This window comes from Pristis pectinata, chromosome 6, assembly GCF_009764475.1.
Source record: "Pristis pectinata isolate sPriPec2 chromosome 6, sPriPec2.1.pri, whole genome shotgun sequence".
In the NCBI taxonomy this organism is placed as follows: Eukaryota; Metazoa; Chordata; class Chondrichthyes; order Rhinopristiformes; family Pristidae; genus Pristis; species Pristis pectinata.
Genome location: NC_067410.1, coordinates 70,073,341 through 70,096,431, shown reverse-complemented (window position 1 = coordinate 70,096,431; position 23,091 = coordinate 70,073,341). Strand labels below are relative to the sequence as shown.

The window sequence follows — 23,091 nt, the reverse complement described above, 5'->3', positions numbered from 1 at the left end:
CTGGAACCTCTATTTAGCATCTCATCCACCCCTTTGACCATGCAGTACTGAGTGAATGATTCTTTGTCAATGATTTGAGTTAGATGTAGGGGAAAGAATGAACATTGTGCTCAAAGAAAACACTTGAAGTAATTATTTTTAATCAGCTAATAGTCCACTTAATAGATACAGCAAAATTCCAGCTGGTACAAACAGCATTTTAAGAATTTTATGGCGGAGATGTGGGATCAGAGACCCAGAAACCCATGTTGGGTCTGAAGCATTCTTAGTTCCTATCAGGCCTGATCTTTCCTCCAAGAATGATTTTGGAGTACTAGAGGGAGGTCAATCTAGTTGAGCATCTTTCTGTAACTTTGTACTCTGGTTGTGTTCCATGTGGCTGCTTTGCTGGATCTTTTCCCTCCAACCCTCTAGCACCACTACCCCACCTCCAACTTTACCCACTTACTATCTATACTTCAATCTGCAGTGATGGTTTGAAATCTTTTTTTCAAATCAAGTTTGTTGATTTTATTTTTCTAACCCTGGGTCTGTCCAACAGTAAGCGTAGCACTTTTTGCTTAGCTATGGAAAGCTGAATATAGCAAAACTTCAGTAATCATGCATACAGTTGTTGGGAAACCCTGATGATCTGGCATCTGGCTCACTGATTAGTTCAGAGCGTGAGCCAGGGATCCAGTGGAAGTGAGGTGGGTGGCCAGAGCTGGGGCTCCAGGCTCTGGACTGTGGGTTGGGTGGGCAGCTGGAGACAGTGTTGTGGTCTGGAACACCAGGGCTCAGGAATGGCTGGAGCAGGATCCAGAGTGCTTGTATGTTCCCCACTCCCATTAAATAGACCAGGTTCAGTGGAAAATTCATTATATTACGGTATTACATGTTTAATACAAAACTGAAATAAGTGTGTTTGGGTATTAATAGAAGAAACATCCAATAGTCCAGAAAATCTGGTATTCCAGCACAACCAAAGGCCAAAGTGTGCTGGGTTACTGGAGTTTTACAGTAGTTTCAATTCCTACCTTTAGCTAATACAATTTTCCATTGGAAGACATATTTCAACATCTGGTTTAGAGCCACTCTTATGAACCTATATATTTCATGTTTAAGTAATTTGTACCAACATGTTTAAGTTACAATAAATCATAAAGCTGCAATGTAATTTTACAGTGTTTGCTGATTTGTTATCACTTGAAAGTATTACTTTGATCTTTTTTAAATCAAGAAAATGTGAAATCTAATATTGAATTGGCCAAACGTAGCAATTTAATTGCATTAGAAAATACCAAGCAACTTTGGCATCAAGAGCCCTCTGCACTTTACTGTATGTTGCAGCTGCCTGGAGGTTCTCCTGCTTAAAAAGAAGAGAACAAATGGGAAAAACTGCCCAAATTTATTTTCCTTGCATCCTAGCAGCTGCTTGGAGACAAGCCGGAATCACTCATTTGTCTGTGATGGAAAATGGTACAAGTGGTGTTGTGGAGTTGGGTAGGGGGTGGGGGGAGTGAAGATTAGCTTGTGAAGTTGCCAACTTTAAACTTTGTGCCACGTCACAGTGAAAGCATTGTTTAATTCCTTGAGAGAAAGCTGAATAATAAATTCAAATGCATTCTGATTAGAAGTTTATTCACTGTACATTTTTTTACTTTAAATGTAGGAAATGAGTATAGTTCATGTGTAGAGATTCCTTTTCTTTAAAACCAGCAATACTCATTTGAAAAGACTATTGAATAGAAGTTGGAGGAGAGAAAATCCATTTGTACCTGTTTTTTTTTCCCTGGGCATTTATAACTCATTGCAAAACATGTCCAAAAATCGCATGCTGTGTTTGCACACATCTCCTGATTAAAATCCTGCCTATTGGGAAATTAGACCAGGCACTTTATGACACAATCTTCTACTGCTGCTGCTACTACTACTACTACTACTACTACTACTGTACTATTGCCAAAGTATTTCTATATTGTATTTTGCATTTGTAATGACATCATCAATGTGCACAGTGCATTTAATAAGCCTAATGGCAGAAGTGGGAATTAAAAATCTGATTATTTTTTTTCAGTGCACAGTTCAACGAGGAGTACATCATACTGACGGAAGTGAAATCAGTGTGATTTAAAGGGGCAGTGCTGGGTTGCCATAGCAGTCACCTGTTACAGCTGAGTTTTCTTTAAGAATGTTGGCTGCTGATGGCATGGGGTTAGGTTGCAACCCCCTCCTCCCCCAGTCTAATGTTGCCCCCTCCTTGTAAGCATGGCACTTGCCACCCCTTGTGACGGTGGCACTCAGTGGCAGCACCAGTGTACACATTGCCACTGTGATTGGAGCATTTGGCCTTTTCCTGCCCAATCACGGCCACTCCATAACTTGGATGACATGCCATTGAAATCTTGCCCTTTCCACCTAATTTCCTTTCTTATCCTTCCTTTCCTCCTGCCCACGCACCCGCTCCCCAACCCCCCCCCCCCCCCCCCACCCCTTGACCTCAACTTCATGGCAGGGTGTGTGACTGCTAATGGGATATCGCTTTAATGGGACTAATCCATTTCCCATGGTTTAGAGCCACTCTTATGAACCTTTATATTTCATGTTTAAGTAACTGTAGATTAATGTGAGCCCAGCAAGCTGCAGTCTATGTCAAACACACTGGTCAGGTTACTGTACTCCTAACACAACACATGAAAATCGCATAAAGCAAGAATCTCTCAACTGTTTTTATTTAGCAATTTCAAATTTGGTGCCGGTGCTATAATTAGCATGCATCTGGCACACTGAAAATGGTATGCATATTCTAGGCCAAAGTCATTTTTTTTAGGCTTATGTTTGTACTAAGTTTCCTTTACTAAATGTATTAGCAAGTTTCTTAAAGGTTGAGATACTTGGAGTATAGGATTCTCTTGAGTATGGACCATTCTTGAGTCCCACTGAAGGGGTTTACCTTTCTGGCCATATGGCAAGAGGTTTCCAGTGTTCTTACAACAGTTTCAATAGTGTCTCATCTACTAGGTCAATATGTCACCAGGCCATTTCATTGGGTCATTGAAACTCCATGGAATTGCTGTAGATCTGGATCCCAAATGGCTGCACCAAATAAGGACAGTGGGCTTTATTCTGTAAAGAAAATTAATGAATCATTAGAGTTATCACAGCACCTGATATTCTAATGATGATTGCTATCTACCTATTCTGGATTAATTTAGGTTTTCATGTCATAATAGCTAATTTGATGTTTGATACAATGCCTCAATTGGCCTTGATAGACCAGTTACAGTTCCAACTGTGTATATGGTGGGATTGGGGAGAAACTAAAAAGTTGAAAATCAAATAAAACCCCAGATGTTGGAAATCTGGAAAAAAAAAACATGCAGGTCAGGCAGCATCTATGGAAAGAGAAACTGCTATTATTTCAGTTTGAAGACCCTTCATCAGTTCTGACAAAGGGTCTTTGAGGCGAAATGTTAACTCCGTTTCTCTTTCCAAGAAAAAGTTGAGCCTGGTTTTGATGGCCCTGGGTGTTAAGTCATGTGGCCACTTAGATGTGGAGCTGGACAATGTCCAACAACTTAGAATCTGAGCATGAATGCAAGATACAAATCAATATAGGTAAAACTCTGAAGGCTTAAATTCTGAATGCAAAACAAAATACTAAAGAGCTCTTGCACAAAGCTGATTTTTAAAAAGGAATAGTATGCAATGGGGATATCAGGAAAAGGGTGGAAATATTTCTGGTTTCCTGCTGGCAGATGCCATACAAATTTTCAATGGAAAATTGCAACACCCAACAATGGATGTTTTTAGGTTGAATTCTTGTTTTTCTTTTAAAAACTGAATATCTATTGGAAATTATAAGGTTGTCCTATCTGATAATGACAGTTCACAAACAAGGCTGTCTTTTTGCTCACATTTAATGAGAATAGACACCTAAATACAGACAAATCTTATGATCAAGATGAATTAAATAGCTTGGACTAACAAACCCAGATGTTTGTTACTGGGGCAGTACGCTAACATAGCGGTTAGCATAATGCTATTCCAGCACCAGTGACCTGAGTTCAATTCCCGCTGCTGCCTGTAAGGAGTTTGTACGCTCTCCCTGGTCTGTGTGGGTTTCCTCCCACACTCCAAAGACCTACACACTAGGAGCTGTGGGCATGCTATTTTGGTGCCAGAAGAGTGGCGACACTTACGGGCTGCCCCCAGCACATTCTTAGCAACGCAAAAAGACATATTTCACTGTTTTTTGATGTACATGTGACTAATAAATATCTATGTCTGTCTAAAATATCTGCTGCCAGTAGTCCGTGTTGCATAGATTGTGTATAAGAAGATAATGACTGAAATAAAGAGCCAAATAATCAAAGTCCTACATTTAAGTCTTAACGGGATATTTTCCAAAGACTTAGGATCTTTCTACCTGCAATAAGGACTTGCAACTAAAATCACAGCCACCATGGCTGAGCAAATGTAAATATTTGTGGTTTTACCATTGTAGATTGCATGCTTCAAATGGTCACCAACTCTTAACAGATTTTGCAACTTTATTAAATAAGGATATGCTGAAGGTCTGCTCGTCAGATTTGATTCTGTTGCTTATACCTGTTCCAATATCAGTATTCTTCAGTCACTGGTGTTTCCTATATTTCTGTGACTGTTTTGCCTAATTTTCTGAATGCCCGTGGAACTTAGTAGTTTAATATTTTTTTTCAGGAACACTGTATGTGGCTAATAGACATTTCATTTTTATAATGGTTTTCCTTTGGCTTGACATTTGGTGTTTGATCACCTTGCTTTAGAAGAATCAAGTTTTTCCACCAATATTTGGATGAAGAAAACACACAAAGAAACTTGACAATTTGCATTAGTTACTTCAGTTTTGATTCAAAATCATTTTTATGGTAACTAGCTTTAAGAAAGACTGCTCTGCAAATGCATGATTGAAAATTTTACTTTAAACTTGCAAAGCTACAAATTTGTGTTTCAACAAAAAGTGATTATTACGCACCTCACATTAATGCAAGTCCAGCCAAGCAAGCTCCCCTCATACTAAATTAATTTTTCTTTTCTTAAAACATTTCCAGTGACTAATCTCATTATGGCAGCTTGCATATAATAAATGACTAAAATGACCTGTTTACAATCAGAACCAAACATACCAGACACAGAATAAATGTGGATATTTAAACAAATTTTGTCCCACAGTATCATCAAGTTATATGCTTTTTCTGTAATGAATGTGATACATTAAATGGTGAGCGTTGATTTTCTGTCCACACTTGATCTTGAAGCTGACAGTGACCCTACAGGAATATAGTTTCTTCTGAAATGTTGCTGCTTTTCTGCACAAGATATCTGGAATTTGTTTACAAATTCACATATTGTCTTGGAATGTACAGCTGCATTTCTCCATTTTTGCAGCTGTAGTCTTTGTACATGATCAGAGTGAGGTCTTAGCAAATGGTATCTGGTTTTGACCATTTTTGGATTTTTCCCTATTCGTTTACCTCACCAATGACCACTTTCAATGGTGCCGTCTTGGGACTCTAATGAATGAAGGCATGATTTGGAGAAGACTGACAAGGTGGATGATATTTAAAATGTTTGTGTAACAAAAATACAAAAATTATTTGGTCTTCGATTGTCAATGTGTATTTTAGTGACGCACATTCTGAGAAGTTAATTGAAAAACGGAAGTGTTTTTTGCACAATCTGTTTGACATCTGTAAACTGGGCTTCAATTGTGCCAAACATTTGCAGTAAACTGAGGAATTTTTAAACTGGCCATTGACCCAAGCTCATTCCTCTTTTGGCAGAGGTGTACTGCTGCAGATTTCCTAATGTAGTTTGCAGAACTGATTTTGACACTGGCTTAATTATATCACACATACTTGAGCAATGCTGAGGAATGTGGTATTGTCTGGAAATGCTTGATCATAACATGAAAACAGAAGCAATAGGATCAAAAGTAGGGTATCCAGCCCTTCAAGTCTGTTCAACCAGCCATCAAGAGCTTCTACCTCAATTCCATTTGTCTGAATTTCCCATATCCTGTAATATCTAGAAGTTTTGTATGTTTCAATGGCACCACCTCCCATTCTTCTAAACTCCTGAGACTACTAGACTAGTCTACTCATTTTCTCATACGGCAAACCCAGGAACCAGTCCAGTGAACCATTGTTGCACTCCTTCTATGGCAAGTATATCCTTCTGTTTAGGAGACTAAAACACCACACATTCCTCCAGGTGCAGTCTCACCAAGGCCCTGTTCATTCCAGTAAGACATCTTTACTCCTGTAATCGTTGTCTTCTAATAAAGGTGTTTATACCATTGCCTTCCTAATTGCTTGTTGTTCCTGCATGTTAATTTTCATTAATTTGCATACAAGGACCTAGATCCATTTTGAAAAAATTTTGCTTTGTAAGCTGAATTATTGACCTCTTATTTTCTCACATATTCCATTTACCCTGTTCTTGCTTATTCACTTAGCTTGTCGATTACTCAAAGTGTTTTTACATCTTGCAATCCCACTTAGTTTGTATCATTAGCAAACTTGGAAATATTACATCTATTACCTCAGCCAGAATGTCAATCATAGATTGTGAATAGCTGAGGCCATACACCAAATCCTATGAGTGGACTCTGATCACACTCTGCCAACCTGAAAAAGATTCATTTATTCCCAGCCTTTGCTTTCTATCTGTCTGACATTTGCCTATCCATACCAGTATATTACCCCCAATTCTAGGTGCTCTAACCTTGACAAGTCTCTTGTGTGAAAACTTATTTAAAGCCTTCTGAAAATTGTAAATACACCACATCCAGTGGGTCCCCCTTTATCTGTTCTACTAGTCACACCTTCACCTTCAAAGAACACCAGTAGATTAGTTAAACATGATTTTCCTTTCATAAATCCATGTTGACTCTACTTGACACTTTTTTTTGAGGTTTTATTTTAATATCTTTCATGTATACGTACCAGCATTTTCCTTACAACTGATGTTAGCCTATCAAATCTGTAGCTTTGTTTCTTCTCTCCTTTTGTTTTTAAACAGTGGAGTCACATTTGCTACCCTGCAATCCACAGGAAGAACTCAAATCTATAGAATCTCAGAAGATGATAACCAGAGCATTCACTATCTTATCTCTTTGGCCACTTCTTTCAAAACTCCAAGATGTAGATCATTGGAGTCTTGGAATTTATTAGCTTTCATCCTTGCCATTTTTACAAATACCAATTTCTTCAATTCCTCATTCTCTAATGTTTCTGGCAGGTTTTATTTTGTCTTCTGTGAAGACAAAAGTTTTTGTTTAATTTCTTTGCCACTTTATTCTCCTTTATAAATTCTCCTAAGCAACCCACGTTTCACTTTGCTAGTCTTTTCCCTTTTTATATGCCTATGGAAGCTTAATGTTTGCTACCAGTCTACTCAAATTTTGCATCTTCACTTTCTTTATCAATTTTTTTTTAATCGTCCTTCGAGCTCTAAAGTGCTCCCAACTCTCAGGCCTGCTGCTATTCCTACAGCTTTATAAACCTCTTCCTTTCATTTTATGCTATCCTTGATTTCTCCAGTCAGCCGTGGACAGATCACTTTTTCAGTTAGTTTTTGTGCCTTAATGGAATATCTCTACAAATCATGTATTATTTCCTTCAATGCTAGCCATTGTCTATCCACCATTTTAACTTTTAATATAGTTTCAGAGGTGAATGAACTGAGATTTATCATCTTGGTCCTGTAAATTTCTTTCTGGTATTGTCATATTGCAAACATAGCATTGGATGCTTTCTTACCAGTATGCCCTGCTGACTTGCTTTCACCTTTGTGTAGTTTTCCAATCAACCACAGCCTACTTTCCCAATCAACCACAGCCTACTTTCCCCTCATACCTTTGTGGTTTCCTTGGGCCTGGTTAGTCATAGGTTGGGAGACAATCAGATGTGTAATCTTAACCTGGAGAAAGATGAGCATTTTTGGGTCCACTGTCTGAGTATTGCTTATAATGCAAGTTGAAATGTAGGTGTCTTGGCTTAAGATTGACTTTAGGGAATGCTTGTTTTTTTTTTAGATGAATCTAGCAGTGATCAACCTTGTCTGGGAGATGCACTTGGGCAAAAATCTTAAATTATTTTAAGAAACACAAGTCTGAATACAAGATGAGGGCTTGGACACATAACTGTGATATTATATTATTTTCTCAGCACATGAAAATTGTCTGCAATTTTGATCACAATTGCAAGATCATTGTGTGTGTCATTTAGTATAAGCACCATATATAATGAGTTAATTGCTATTAAGATAACAACTAATCTTGTTCAAAGCTCCTGTGCTCTGCAGTTATTATAATTAGTAGAACTTGACAGAACTCACAGCTATATCCATCTCAGGATACATTACAATTGGCAATAAGGTTAGGATAATTTTAACAAATCAGCATTATACCTATAACATTCTTACCTCATGGACTCAGAAAAAGAAGAACTGTACAAAACAGCCACTGAGGATTCAGTCTGCAGCTGGCTCAGTGAGTGTATTTTGCACTGGCCCTCGGGGTCTGCTCAAAGGAAGACCTTCTGATTCCGAGTCAGCAATTGCTCTTAAAGTTGCATCTACTGTTTTGTTTTGAAAGGTAAAATTTAAACAGGGAAGGCAGTACAAGTCTGTTAATAGTTGAGCAAGCTGAGAATAAGTGCCAACACTCAGACATAAGGCTGGAGAATTGAAAGGCCATATTTTTCACAGGACTGTGGAGGGTAATAAAATAATGGCATGAACACAATCAAACGACACCTGGATATGCATCATTCGTATTCTGGATGGAGATGGGTCTGAAGGTGGACCTTGTAAAACATTACACTGACTTCTGTTAAGTTGACAGGCTTGTAATTTCTGGGTTTATTTTTCCCTTATTTTGATTAAAGTGTAACATTTCTAAAGGCTTTGCTACTGTACCTGTGGAGTATAAATGATTTGATCAGTACCAATGTTTTAATTTTCTTATACTGACACAAAGGGAGGCCACTGAGCCCTTTGGATCCATGTTAGCTCTCAGGCAGCAATCCCATTTATCTGATTCCCTCCTTATTCCCTTGTACCCCTGCAATATATTCTCAGACATGTCCATCAGCTGCTTTGGTTCATTTAATTCTTGCCGGATATCAGACTACTGTGGTTAGGTGACAAAATGAGTCTGCACTAATGGCCGTAGCTCAACACCAAAGTCAAGCTATATTCTTATATTTTGGATTAACCTGTGGACAAGAGGGGCATGAAGCCAGTTTGATTTTGTACCCAAGAAACCACTAGATCCTGGACTTCCAACACCCTGAGGGAATGATTGTTGTATTGCCCCTCTGACTGGATATTTCAGTCATCAAGGGTGAAGTGACATTTGAGGGGGAAAAAAAAAGGCATTTGAGGCATACAACCTCCTGTTTGATTGTACTATCAGCTGTGCCACTGGAGTTATGAACAACTGTTTGTGACTAGCACAGTTGGTGTGTGTGTTTCTTGTTATTTAGTTTGGAAACTCTATTCAAGTTGGCACTTACAACATGTATGGTATCAATTAAATTGCCTTGAAGAGTTTCGTATTCTCTAGCCCACCCCGGTTGTTTTTATTTAATTATCACATGTCAATGAAGGTAGAAATTTGGTTATATCCTTATTATTTGCTGTTAGAACACAGAAGCTCAGGACCGTGCTGGAACAGGCAAAGGTTCAAGTTTCACACTGTACATAAAGAATGTAGCTGATCATTCATCTGATTAAAGGTCCTCAAAAGTTACTCCTCCCCTTTCAGGACTCCAGGGGGATAATCGTCTTAGTGCTAGTCTGGTTCACTCTTCAGTCTCCACCAACACCCATTCCCCTTTTAATGACACTTTGCCATCCAACTTGCCCTTTTACCTCTTCCCTTTCCATCATTTGAGGACGCAAATGATTCTCCCAGGTGAAACGATGGTTCACTTGTACTACTTTCAACTGCATTCACTACTCACAATGTGGTCTCATCTATACTGGAGAAGCCAAACACAGATTAGGTGATGCTTTACAGAACACTTTGGTTCAGTCCACAATGGTGACCCAATGGCTTCCAACTGCCTGTCACTTTAACTCTCCATCCCACCCACACTCTGACCTGTATCTTTTGCTTCTTGTATGGTTCCAAAAAGGTGCCACGTAAACTTGAAGAGCAGTGACTCATCTTCTGACTTGACAGTTCTCGGGACTTTGAATTCAGCCAATTCTGATTAGAAGTCACAAACCTGAACTATTAACTCTTTCCACAGATGTTGCTGGAACTGTTGAGTATTTTGAGCACTTTTTATTTCTGATTTCAAACATCTCCAGATTTTTTGCTATTCAGTTTTGGAATGCAACCTACTTCTTTCACTTATTGATGGACTTGTTGACCTTCCCCATATTGGTAACTCTGACCACCTAGCTGTTATGCTCGCACCTGCATATAGACCTAGGGTGAAACAAGACAAGCCAGTGGTCAGAGAAATTAAAATATGGCCACAGGAAGCAATTTCAGCATTGCAAGGCTGTTTTGAAAATACACAGCGGGATATCTTTAAAGAGGCAGCAACACATGACGATGTCGTTGACTTGCAGGAATACACAGATACCGTCATTGGCTACATCAATAAATGCATAGATGACGTGACTGTGGTCGAAACCATCAAGGTGCGTGCCAGTCAGAAACCTTGGTTGACTGGGGAAGTCTGTTCACTGCTGAGAGCTCGTAATGCTGCATTTGAATCTGGGGACATTGCTGCATACAGATTGGCAAGGAAAAACTTGTGCCGGGGCATCAGGAGGCGAAGAGGCTGTATGGACAGAAACTTAACAGCCACTTCACCGAACAACAAAGATACACGTCGTTTGTGGTAGGGATTCCAAACAATTACCGACTACAAGCCCCTCCGCCACCCCCCCCCCCCCCCCCGTGGATATGTCATAATGATCCCTCTTTACCAGATAAACTTAATGTCTTTTATGCACGTTTTGAGGCAAACAACACCGTTCAGGCACAGATGCTTCCACCATCATCAAGAAACCAGGTACTTCAGCCGTCTACAGCTGGAGTGAAAAAGGCCTTCGCCAGCGTCAATCCACGTAAAGCTGCGGGGCCAGAAAACGTTCCTGGACGTGTTTTAAAGGGTTGTGCAGAGCAGCTGAAGGATGTCTTTGCAGACATCTTTAATATCTTGCTCAGCCAGGCAGTAGTGCCCACCCGCCTCGAAAGTGCCATCATTATTCCTGTCCCTAAGAAGTCAAACCCAGCCTGCCTGAATGACTTCCGCCCTGTGGCCCTTACATCAATAATAATGAAATGCTTTGAGCAATTGGTCATGCAGCATATTAAGACCTGTTTTCCTGCAAACTTAGATCCCGTACAGTTTGCATATAGAGTCAATTGATCCACAGAGGATGCAATCTCCACTTTGCTCCACCTCACATTGTCACATCTGGAGGGGAAGGATACAAACGCCAGGATCCTCTTCATCTACTTCAGCTCAGCATTTAACACAATCATTCCACAACAGCTGGTGGAAAAGCTGAGGCTGCTAGAGGTGGGTACTGGCACTTGCAAGTGGGTCCTCAATTTCCTGACGCAGCGGCAGCAGGTAGTTAGAGTTGATAGTCATACATCAGGAACCATCGCAGTGAGCACAGGCTCACCTCAAGGTTGCGTCCTGAGCCCTTTATCGTTTAGCCTGCTCACACGTGACTGCATTGCTAGATTCCGCAGCAACTACATCATTAAGTTCGCTGATGACACAACAGTGGTGGGTCTCATCAGTGACAATGATGAGCTTGCATATAGGATGGAGGTGGAGCAGCTAACAGCGTGGTGTAGATTCCACAATCTTGCCCTCAATGTGGACAAAACAAAGGAGATGGTGATTGATTTTAGGAGGGCTGGCAAGCACGATCATACACCGCTGACTATTGATGGTGCTGCTGTGGAGAGGGTAGGCAACATTAAGTTCCTGGGGGTTCACTTAGCGGATGATCTGACCTCCACTATTAACACTGCAGCCATCGTTTAAAAAAAAAAGCCCAGCAGCGGCTTTACCCCCTCCGGAGACTCAGAAAGGCAGGCCTCCCTATTCCATACCTCATCACTTTTTACAGGGGCACCATTGAAAGCATCCTGACCTACTGCCTCACCTCCTGGTTTGGTAGCTGCAAGGCCTACAAACAACAGCAGCTCGGTAGGATGGTGAAGACAGCTAGCAGGATCATTGGTGCCCCTCTCCACTTTTCGATGGAGATCTATCAGCAATGCTGCAATCGCAGAGCTACGGCCATCATTAAGGACATTCATCACCCTTTTCACGACCTGTTTCCCCTCCTGCCGTTGGGGAAGAGATATAGGAGCATCTGGTCTAGATCTAGTAGGATGCTGAACAGCTTTTTCCCCACAAGCAGTCAGGATCATAAATGGACTGTGTCCCCTTCCGCTTCCACCGACAAGCTCTCCCTCCACACACACGTACACACTCACATCAATACAGAAATAGTTTGATAGTTAGTTACCTGATGTGTTGAACTTCATCTCGAGCTGAATAAGCACTTATTAATACATAAACACACTTTAACAGATATGAATATGTGGTGTTGGTATGTTTTTAGTTTTGTTTTAGAGATGTTTTTATAGACTTTTAGATATTTATCACTGTTCTTCTTGTTGCACATATGAGCTGGTGAGTATTTCCTTGTGTATGTAAATACTCAGAGAAATGACAATAAAGCAAATCTTGAATCTTGTAGCATTTTTCTTAATTTCGCAGCAAGTTTCCGATCTAATTTATTTTCTTATTTTTTTTCTCAAAGTAGCTGATGCAGTAATGAATTTGGACTTTTTAAAAAAAAACTTGCCTCAATCCCACCTCTTCAAATTTTAAAGTATTGTAATCAGCCATTGCCAAAGCTCCCACAGAAACAGGTAGAGCATAATCAATATGCTGGATTTGAGATCTGGTGACTTAATAGAAATTGCAAATTAAATTCAATGATGGCAGAGTACAGATCTTTGGGATTCCCTGCAGTTTATCAGTGCTAAGAGCTGCTAACTTCCAGCTTTGAGGTCATCTTGTCCTTTCGTTTGCCAGGAGTGCTCCCTTAACTCCCTCCTGCCCTACCCTAGTTCCCATTGAGATTTTTAAAGTCAAAGTTGAGTTTATTTGTCATATGCACACGTACGTGTATGCACAGATGCAATGAAAAACTTACTTGCAGCAGCATCACAGGCACATAGCAACATTCACAAGAAAAGCATAAATTAAACATAAATTGTACACAATTTTTACAAGAAAGAACACAAAAAAAAAAGCCAAGTTCATTTTACTGCAAAGTGATCAAAGTGGTCATAGTGTCGCTAAACTATAACAATTAGGGTTGTGCCGGATGGTTCAAGAACTGAATGGTTGAAGGGAAGTAACTGTTCTTAAACCTGGTGGTGTGGGACTTCAGGCTTCTGTACCTCCTGCCCAATGGTAGCAGTGAGAAGATGGCATAGCCTGGATGATGGGGATCTTTGATGATGGATGTTGCCTTCTTGAGGCAGTGCCTTCTGTAGATATTACCGATGGCAGGGAGGGATGTGCCTGTGATGTATTGGGCTGAGTCCACTACTCTCTCAGCTTCTTGCATTCCTTCACATTCAAATTGCTGTACCAGGCCAGGGTGCCGTGATTCTGATAACAGGTCTTTGACCCGCAACATTAATTCTGTTTCTCTTCCCACAGATGCAGCCTGACCTACTGAGTATTTCCAGTATTTTCTATTTTTAGATTTCCAACATCTGCATTTTTTTTATTTTCCCACTGAGGTTATCAAGGTCACCTCTGGCCTTGCAATCACTGCTGATTTCTTGGAAATCAAAAAAGATTGGAAATCTGAAATAAAAACAGAACTGGAAACACTCAGCAGTCAGAAAGAGAAACCAAGTTAACAATATTGTAGGAGAACACACAACGGTCCTCATTGAGAGGTCAGCAGTGGAAAATGTGAGTAGCTTCAAGTTGCTGGGCATCAACATCTCGGAGGATCTATCCTGGGCCCAACATATTGATGCAATCATGAAGAAGGCACACCAGCATCTCTACGTCATTAGGAGTTTGAGGAGATTTGGTATGTCACCAAAGACTCTTACAAATTTCTATCGATGTACGGTGGAGAGCATTCTGACTGGTTTTATCACAGCCTGGTATGGACGCTCCAATGTGCATGATCAAAAGAGGCTGCAGAGAGTTATAGACTCAGCCAGCTCCATCACGTGCACAACGCTCCCCACCATCGAGGACATCAAAAGGTGATGCCTCAGGATGGCAGCATCCATCACTAAGGACCCTCACCATTTGGGACATGTCCTCTTGTTGTTACTACCATCAGGGGGGAGGTACAGGAGCGTGAAGACCCACACTCAACCATTCTTTCTCCCCTCTGTCATCAGATTTCTCAGTGGTCCATGAACCCATGACCACTACCTCATTATTCCCCTTTTTTTTTGCACTATTTATTTATTTTTGTAATTTTGTAGTAATTTTTATGTCTTTGCACCACTGCTGCTATAAAACAACAAAGTTCACATCATACAAGTCAGTGACAATAAATCTGATTCTGATTCAATCTTCTGTTTTTTAACTACAGAGTTTCTTCTCCTTTCCCATTGGTCCAAATCATCCAGATGCATGTTCAATTGCCTGGCTTTTGGGGGGAGAGCTGTCCGAAAGTGATAATGAGATCTTGTTGACAACAGGAAGATCCCCAGGTTCACAATGTTACTCCGTTCTTTTCACTGATTTCGGCTTTCCCACATCCTGTCCAGATCACCATCGATAGTCATGCCAGTATCCATGCTGAAATCTGACATCCAGAATCTTGTTACACTATAACAAAGCTTTGAATTTAATGCATAGAATGAAAAACAACTTTTTTAATCTCTCACTATTCAAAGAAAGGAGTGTGTTCATCTATCAAAATGAGTTCTACAAATGCAGCAACTGAGTATGGCTGACAGCTGGTGTAAATTAATGTGGTTATAGTGGATTTATTGATGCCAAGTACAGCTCTTTGGGTGGATCCAACATTCCTGATACTTCTCTCAAAACTGAAGCCTTCAGATGTAAGATTATTCTGCTGGGGTAATTGAAACCAAGATACAACTGAGAGGAAATATTGTCTGCCAGCATACAGCTAGGGAGTATTTTTTAACCAATACGTCTGTGGCTATACTGTTGCTCCTTATGAAGGATGTTTTGAGAAGTGATACCTGGGACAGGATTCATTTTTAAACATCACCATATAATTACCAGGTATCGAATGGATTATTTTTAGCTGTTCTCTATCACTTAATCCCTGCACTTCCAATAACCCAGTTTGACACAATTTGTGACAACAGAAGGGGCCTAGTGTAATTGATGCACTGTCACTAATCATTAATAACAAATGCCCCACCTTAAACATCCATACAAACACACACAATGAAGCTAATTTATTGCACAGTTTTTCCTAATCCAGGTCTTGGAGAGCTGAGTGGTCAGAGAGGCTTGAATGATCCTTCTCCTCAGGGACACCTGAACCGGTACAAAGCTGTGGAGGAGAGGCACTGTAATCTAATTCTGAGCCCATGAAGAGCCATATTGGCCAGGCCCCCAGGTAGACTCATAGGGCCTACAATCTACTTATCATAACTAGGTAACTGAAGATCAGGTGTGTTAAGCAATAAATTGCAGCAACACTGAAACATTTCTTTGCACTGTAACTCTGAAATATCCTTGTCCATGTTGCTGAAGGAGCAACTCAATATTGGCAAATTGGATAATATGATGCCTGAAACCTCTGGGCAGCAATCTTGTGATTCTACAGTCACCTCTGGAAATTATTCACTGAGACTTCCGGTTCAGCAAATTCTTACTTAAGGCACTTTGCAGTTTTATAAATTTAAACTGTTTTAACGGCAATATGAAGTTTATATTTTACTATCTTAAATTGGTTTTATGTAAGAATGCCTCCCAAATGTGCAAGAATTTATCTTATAGTAGCTACCTTTTCAACATACAACTAACGTCCTCGGATCTTGGTGTTGCATCCCTCCTCTGAAATGCTGATTGTAGTTTTCCTAAAATAAAACTTGCATCTCATGCTGAAAACTGATTAAAAAATTTAAATTGAGCTCTCGGCAGAAAATTATTTCTCTTTTGCAGCTGACTTGATGGAAGAAACTCCGCCCCTGTCCATGCACACTACTCTGCATGATAAAATTTTTTGCATTCTCCTATAAAATGTATTAACCAGAAAAGCAACACTATTGTACTCCAACCATCAGGAACTCCCATCAGCAGAGTTGGTGTGGATCATTATGCACTTGCATAGATGTAAAGAAATCAGAGTACAAAGCAATGTCTGTTTTTTCTTGGACTCTTAACCATTCATTGAAAACCATGAATTTCGGCATATTGAGGTAGGTGTGGAATGTGATAGTTGAGGACTTGGATGGATAAAACAACCCTTTTTTATTTTTGTAAGCATTTGTAACAACTTTCTGCTAATGGCAGATAAAGCAGCTGCATTGTTCCAACTGAATTCCGCTTAGATTACAGCTAAAACGCTGACGACAGTATGTGGGAATGGGGGACAGAAATGCTGAGTGCAGTTGTGCACATTAGTTTAGATGCAGGTCTTTTTTTTTGTGGAGGAGCCAGTTGCTTCCCTGCCTGGGCCCCTCTGTCACAACACATGAAAGAATCTATTTATAAATGTCAGAGCTGAAGTGAAAACCTTGTGTATGAATGAAGAACGTTTTCTGTGTAACATTTTAAATCCTTTCCTTGGTCTGTGAATAAATCTTTACTTTATATGTCTGCTTGGATGAATTAATTAACCCCCTCAGCATCTTGGCATTTTCTGCATGGATGTGCGTGGCAACTTAGTTCAGTTGTAGCCTTCAGGATTTAGTAAGTAATTCAATAGTACCAACTGAACTCCGGAATTAAGCAAATCAATTTTACTTAATAACTTAGTCTGATTTGAGGAGGAAAAATTTACAAATCCAAGGCTTTGCATTTAATGCCTTGTTTTCTAAACACTTGTTTGATTTCTCTTATCATCTACTAATATTGTGAGAAACATAGACATGTTTATTTTTAGATTATTTAATCTCCTGAATACAATTAGTGTGCTCCCTCAAGGCAAAGGAGAACTTGTGGATTTTTTTGTGTGGATCTGTTTTTTGTTCAGTGCTTGTCTATATTAGATAAATTGCATTAGAACCTAGCAGGGAGTGAAGAATGGTTTCAAATTGTTTGCAGTACTAAATTAGCTTAGATCAGTGCAGTTCTTGCCATCAATACCCTTTGAAGATGATAGTTGTCACTTTGACTGGGGTCCACAGGTGTCAACTCTTACAGTGTGTGTTACTCTGCAAACAAGTTTGTGAATGATACTGACAGACTTAAATTAGGGTGATTATCTATTCATTTTTAGTTGTGTATATGTCCAAGATTTTAACTATAGGCCAAGATGTGTGGAAAGTATAAAAATAGCTGATTTTGAATCTGACACAGTGTCTCAGTAACCTAAGCTTGACCCGATCCAATCATTGCTCTATTATACAGACCTAAGAATGTTCTGTGTTATCATCAGATTAGTTAGCAGTTTGAATGAGGAATATTCAAGTTATGTGTCCTTTGTTGCTTATTCCTGGTATCTTGCCAGTCCCTGCTAGATTCTCCAGTTATTTTTAAATGCTGATTAGTGCCTGTTCTTGTGTGAGAACAGACTGATCACAAGCCACTTTCTGGACCTTGAGAGGCTCCAGTCATGTCAAAAATAACTATTTTACGTGGAATATATTCAGCCAGATTTCTAAGGCTGTTAAGAACTCCCTTGCAATTAGTTCTGACCAGTTAGCCTACCTTTTGCTTTTTGTCAGCTGTTTTTATAAGCTCTGAACTTGTGCATGTTGAGTCTAAAACATGTGCTAAGTTTCAGCTGCTGCCTTAGTTCCACCTGTGCAAAGGCCAGGATTCTCAGGTTATAGGGAGGTCATTAATGTGGGCACGTCTGGAAACTTGACCAAGCCTTTAAAAGCGGATTTAACATAGCAATCAAAAATGAGATTAGTCACTTTAAATTCATTCAAAGGGCCAAGTGTTAAGAGATTAGATCTCTTGTGAAGTGTATGTAATGGCCAGTATTCACTCTAATGATGATGTTGGCAACTAACTCAGAGTTCATGGAATTCAAGAAACCATCTTCACGACCATTCGGCCCACCTCCTTTCTGGCCAAGGAAGAGCCATTCAAAATAATCACATTTCCCAGCTCTCAGCTGTAAGCATCTAGGATCTGGCTCATTAAGTGCTTATCTAAGTACCTTATAAATATGTTTGAGGGTTCTGGCCTTGCTCATTGCTTTCAGGCAATGAGTTCTAAATTCCCACCACACTCTGGATGAAAAGATGTTGTCCTTCATTTCTCTCTAATTTTCTACCAGTAACCCCAAATTTACTCTCATCTTTGGTATAATGGGTTCTTCATATATCTAGGCTCGTACAATTTTTGTTTACAACTTGTTTTAAATCTCTCCTCCGCCTCCTTTGTTCCACCCAAAATGCCCCAGCTGAGCCAATCTCCTTCTAATTGCATTTCTCCAGCCTTTTAAAATTTCCTCTTCACCCTCTTCTGTGCTGCCACTTGTTTCCTGTGATGTCATGACCAGCACTACATCCAGTACTGTGGCCACAGTCTTTAATCTGCCAGTTCACCAAGCCAGCATCCAATTAACTGCAATAATGACAAACTCAACATGGGCCAGGAGCCAAACACGTCCCAAAGATGATTTGCAGAAAACAACATTATCAATTAATTGCATTGAACTAATTTCCAAGCTTCTAATATCTTGAATGATAATTAATACTACTGCCAATGAAGATTAGCCTTCCTGACAGTGGTCACCTTGGCTGTACCATACGAATGCAGCGCACTGCTTTTGGTGCTGTATTGGTTCCAACATAGATTATTATCTGTTGTATTGGCTTTTACTGTAGGAAGGGTGTTAACATTTGCAACTAGTACACCCATTGGAAGTGCTCAGAGTAGAGAGCACTCAATTAATCCTTGGTCAATGTTCATGATACCAGTGCTGAACAATTGGATCTCAATGATACAGATAAGGCCATGTTAGCCTGGCATAGCTAATCTCTTATTTAGCAGTAATAACCCTCATCTGCAACTGGTTAATGAAATCATCAATTATCTTTAGATATGTAGCTATTTATTTATTAGTCACATGTACATCGAAACACACAGTGAAATACGTCTTTTTGCGTTGCTAAGAATGTGCTGGGGGCAGTCCACAAGTGTCGCCACTCTTCCGGTGCCAACATAGCATGCCCACATCTCCTAATCTGTATGTCTTTGGAATATGGGAGGAAACTAGAGCACCCAGAGGAAACCCACGCAGGCACTGGGAGAACGTACAAACTCCTTACAGGCAGCAGTGGGAATTGAACCCAGGTCGCTGGCGCTATAATAGCATTACGCTAACCGCTATGCTATCGTGCTGCCCCAAGTTTGTTGCTGACGTTCCTGTAGTTAGAGCAAAAATCAAATTGCATTGTTATTTTTCAATGTGTCTGTATTATTTTTGTTCCAATTACCAGTTTCTATTGTAACCTTGCAAATGAAAATCAAAAAACTGCACATGCTGGAAATCTGAAATAAAATGGAAAAAGTTGCAAATACTCTGGTCAGGCAGCACCTATAGAACAGACATTTCCCTCTATAATGTCTGACCTTCCCCTCTCTGCATGTTAAAACAGTCCTGTTTTCTCACTTATTCAGTTCTGACGAAGGATCGTTGACTCTAAGTTGACACCGTTTCTCTGCCCACTCAGCCTAACCAGCTGAGTGCTTCCAGCATTCTCCATTTGTAATTTGGGTTTTTATGGATTGCTGGAGTAGTGTTTAGTTGTGCTTTCAGAGCTTTAAGTTTAGAGGACTTGATTTCAAAGGACCATCTTGTTATAAGAATGAAGTGGGACTAACATGGAATACTTGCCTCATAAACTAGCCTTGCCTGTGTGCCTTACTGCTGCAGAAGGCTTTGTCAATGCACAAGACTTGGCCACATGGGATTCACTGGGCTCCAAGCCCTAAGTTCCTGTTTCAGTAAGTACTCACTTATTTTTACAAATGTGTTTTGCTTTAAGCTCTACGGTCAATATTTTTAAAAAAACTGGCAGTGTGTCATTGAGTTGTGTAAGCAGTTCTTCCCAACGCCAACTTCTAGGCCAGAAGAAGACCAGAATAAAGGCTGTCCTAAGGTCATTCCTTGGGGTGGGGGATGAATCTTTATCGGTCTGGACTGTCCATATAAAGCTGGAAATCAGCAAGAATGACCCATACAATGTTAGACCTGACACAGGAACAGAGTCTCCATTGATCTCAGTGGAGGGACTAAAGTAAAGAATAATTCAGGACAGATGGTCACCCTTTGTGGTTTGCTGGGAACTGAAGGGTCTGTCTTGATTTTTAAAACTTTCTCAGTGACCAGTTTTTCCATGACCTTGGACAGAAAGGAACAGGCCTGCAGTTCCTGTTCAAGCAGATCTGAAGATACAATGTGGTCTGCTGTGCAGTGCACAACCTTGAACCAGCTACAGAAGGGGAGAGCCTTTCTCTGCACAGGTTGTTTGTGATCAACTCCTCCAACTAGGCATGTGTTTTTCTTAATTCACAAGATTTATTTTGGAATATCACTCTGTATTTGGCACTTCAGCAGGGAATAGTTGCCAAATAAAATATATTCTTTTGGTAAATTTTAGTTGAGAAATAGCTATAATTGATTGATTAGCCTTTGCTTTATTGTTCATTATTTAGCTGCATGTTCCATATTTTGTTATTACATTCCTTATGAAAGGTTTTGGTTTCAATTCACCCATTTTCCATAGTGCCTGACCAGATCAAAAATGATTCATAATGTTAATTGTCATAGTGGCCATTGAAAGCATCTACATGAGGTGCTGCTTCAAGAAGGCAGCATCTATCATCAAGGATCCCCACCATCGAGTCATGCCCCCTTCTCATTGCTACCATCAGGCAGGAGGTACAGAAGCTTGAAGTCCCACATCACCAGGTTCAGGAACAGCTACTGTCCTACAACCATCAGGTTCTTGAACCAACCTGTAACGCTAATCCTACCTCAGCAACGGAACACTACAGGCCACTTCTTGCACCACCACGGACTTGTCACTTACTGTGCTGTTTTGTACTAATGTCTTGTTCTGCAGTCTTTATCTTCACTGTCTTGTATAATTTATGTTCTGTGTGTTGTCTCTACGTGCCTATGATGCTGCTGCAAGCAAGTTTTTCATTATACTTCTACCTCACCGTACTTGTGCATATGCCAACAAACTCGGCTTGTCTTGGCTTGATCTGATTCCTATCCGTCTCCTGAGATTAAGTTTGGATATCATTTACAGATCTAAGCTAGTGATGGTTGCAAAAGTGTACATATGTTGGTTTTTATGACCAGATTTTTTTACAGCTATGGTTCAACTATATTTACTCCAGCCAGATTTTTGGTCTAATTATATAAATAAACATGTCTGTACAGTTTGTGCTGGTCAGGAGGGTGCAGTGTTTATCATCGACTGTCACCACAGTTTATGTTAACTATGTGGAGATTGCAGGAATAACAGTTAATGAAAATGATCATCTAATGTGTGATATAGTAGGTGCACTTAAGCTTTCTTAGACCACGATGAGGTCTGATATTTGGGATTTGTTGTCAAATAAATCCACTCGCCTCCTTTCCCCTCTAATTTTCATAAATTGATAGTTGAGAAATATTGAATGATTTACAAAGCTTGAAATAGTCAATAGTTCAAGAGTAGACAATGGCTTTACTGTAAGGTATCCTTTCTATTTTCCTTATATTTGATTATGGGTTTTCATGCCTTGATCCAGATGGTTTTGTCTGGCTCTGGCTGCAGTACTTTCTCATGTATTCAATTTTTCCTTCCGATGTAATGGTCTTTTAACCGGTCCACTCCCTGTGGCAAAACATTCTATGCTCCAACAGTTATGTATAAAGAAACCTTTCCTAACCTCCCTCTTCTCCCACATCTCCCATTCCTCTGATTTTTAAATTGACCCTTATTACCAATAGAGGAATGGCTGTCCCATAGGATTATGGGACATCCTATCAGTTGATAGTTTTCTTGTGCTGGATCAGCTCTGTATCGAACATCATCTAGTTTGGTTCAGGAGCCCCAAGCTGGCAAGGCAGTCTGGCGCTGCAGATGAAGGCTGTGGCTTAGAGGTACAAAGTTTACAGGCCTCTGTTTTCTCTGGACCCTCTTCTCAACCACTGAGCTTTCCATTCCTCTTTGCCTCTTGCACTTCTTAAACAACCATTTCTGACACTCAGCAACTATAATCCAATTTTCTGCATCAATGCCATCTTTATATCTTGCTTACAGTTAGTTGTCCATTCACTGAACATGGCTAATTTACCACAAATGTAATGAATATATGTTGACACATTTAATGTTCCAGGGCTGCTTATGTTTGTGACCTTGTTCTGAGGTGGCAAAAGTGAAAGCTGTTGAGCCTTTTCTCATGCCTAGCATGATGTCCAGCTTCACTACAGGAGTGGCATGTACTGAAGACACAAGCTTGGTGGTCTTGCACTTTGAAGTTCTCCGTTGGGTCGCTATTGGCCACACTTTTTCAGCTTGAACATGCTCAACGCCAAAGGTGCAACAGTTCTGCTGGTGTCGGCATTGAATGAATGTTTGCTGATAGTTGTAATTGTGAGGCCTAGAAATGCGAAGACATTCACACATTATTAATGTTAATTGATGACGGTATGGTGGTTCCTGACGATGATCAATCAGGACTCTATAGGTGTGAAAAAAAACCTTTCCATAAGACTCAGAAACAAAAATGACGGAAATTATGTATCAGGTGTCTTCACCTTTCAACCTGTTTTGAAATGCATACAATAAATACTTTTTTTCTGAGACCAAGGCTGCAATGAATTTAGAAGCAAGAGTTTCCAATCCAAATGTATAGG

General features: G+C 40.0%; 1 protein-coding gene across 1 annotated transcript in view; it reads left to right on the top strand.

Annotated features, from left to right (window-relative positions):
• The window catches only part of efhd1 (EF-hand domain family, member D1), a 75,814-nt gene that overhangs the window by 26,340 nt on the left and 26,383 nt on the right, over window positions 1-23,091 (top strand). The window lies entirely within an intron of this gene.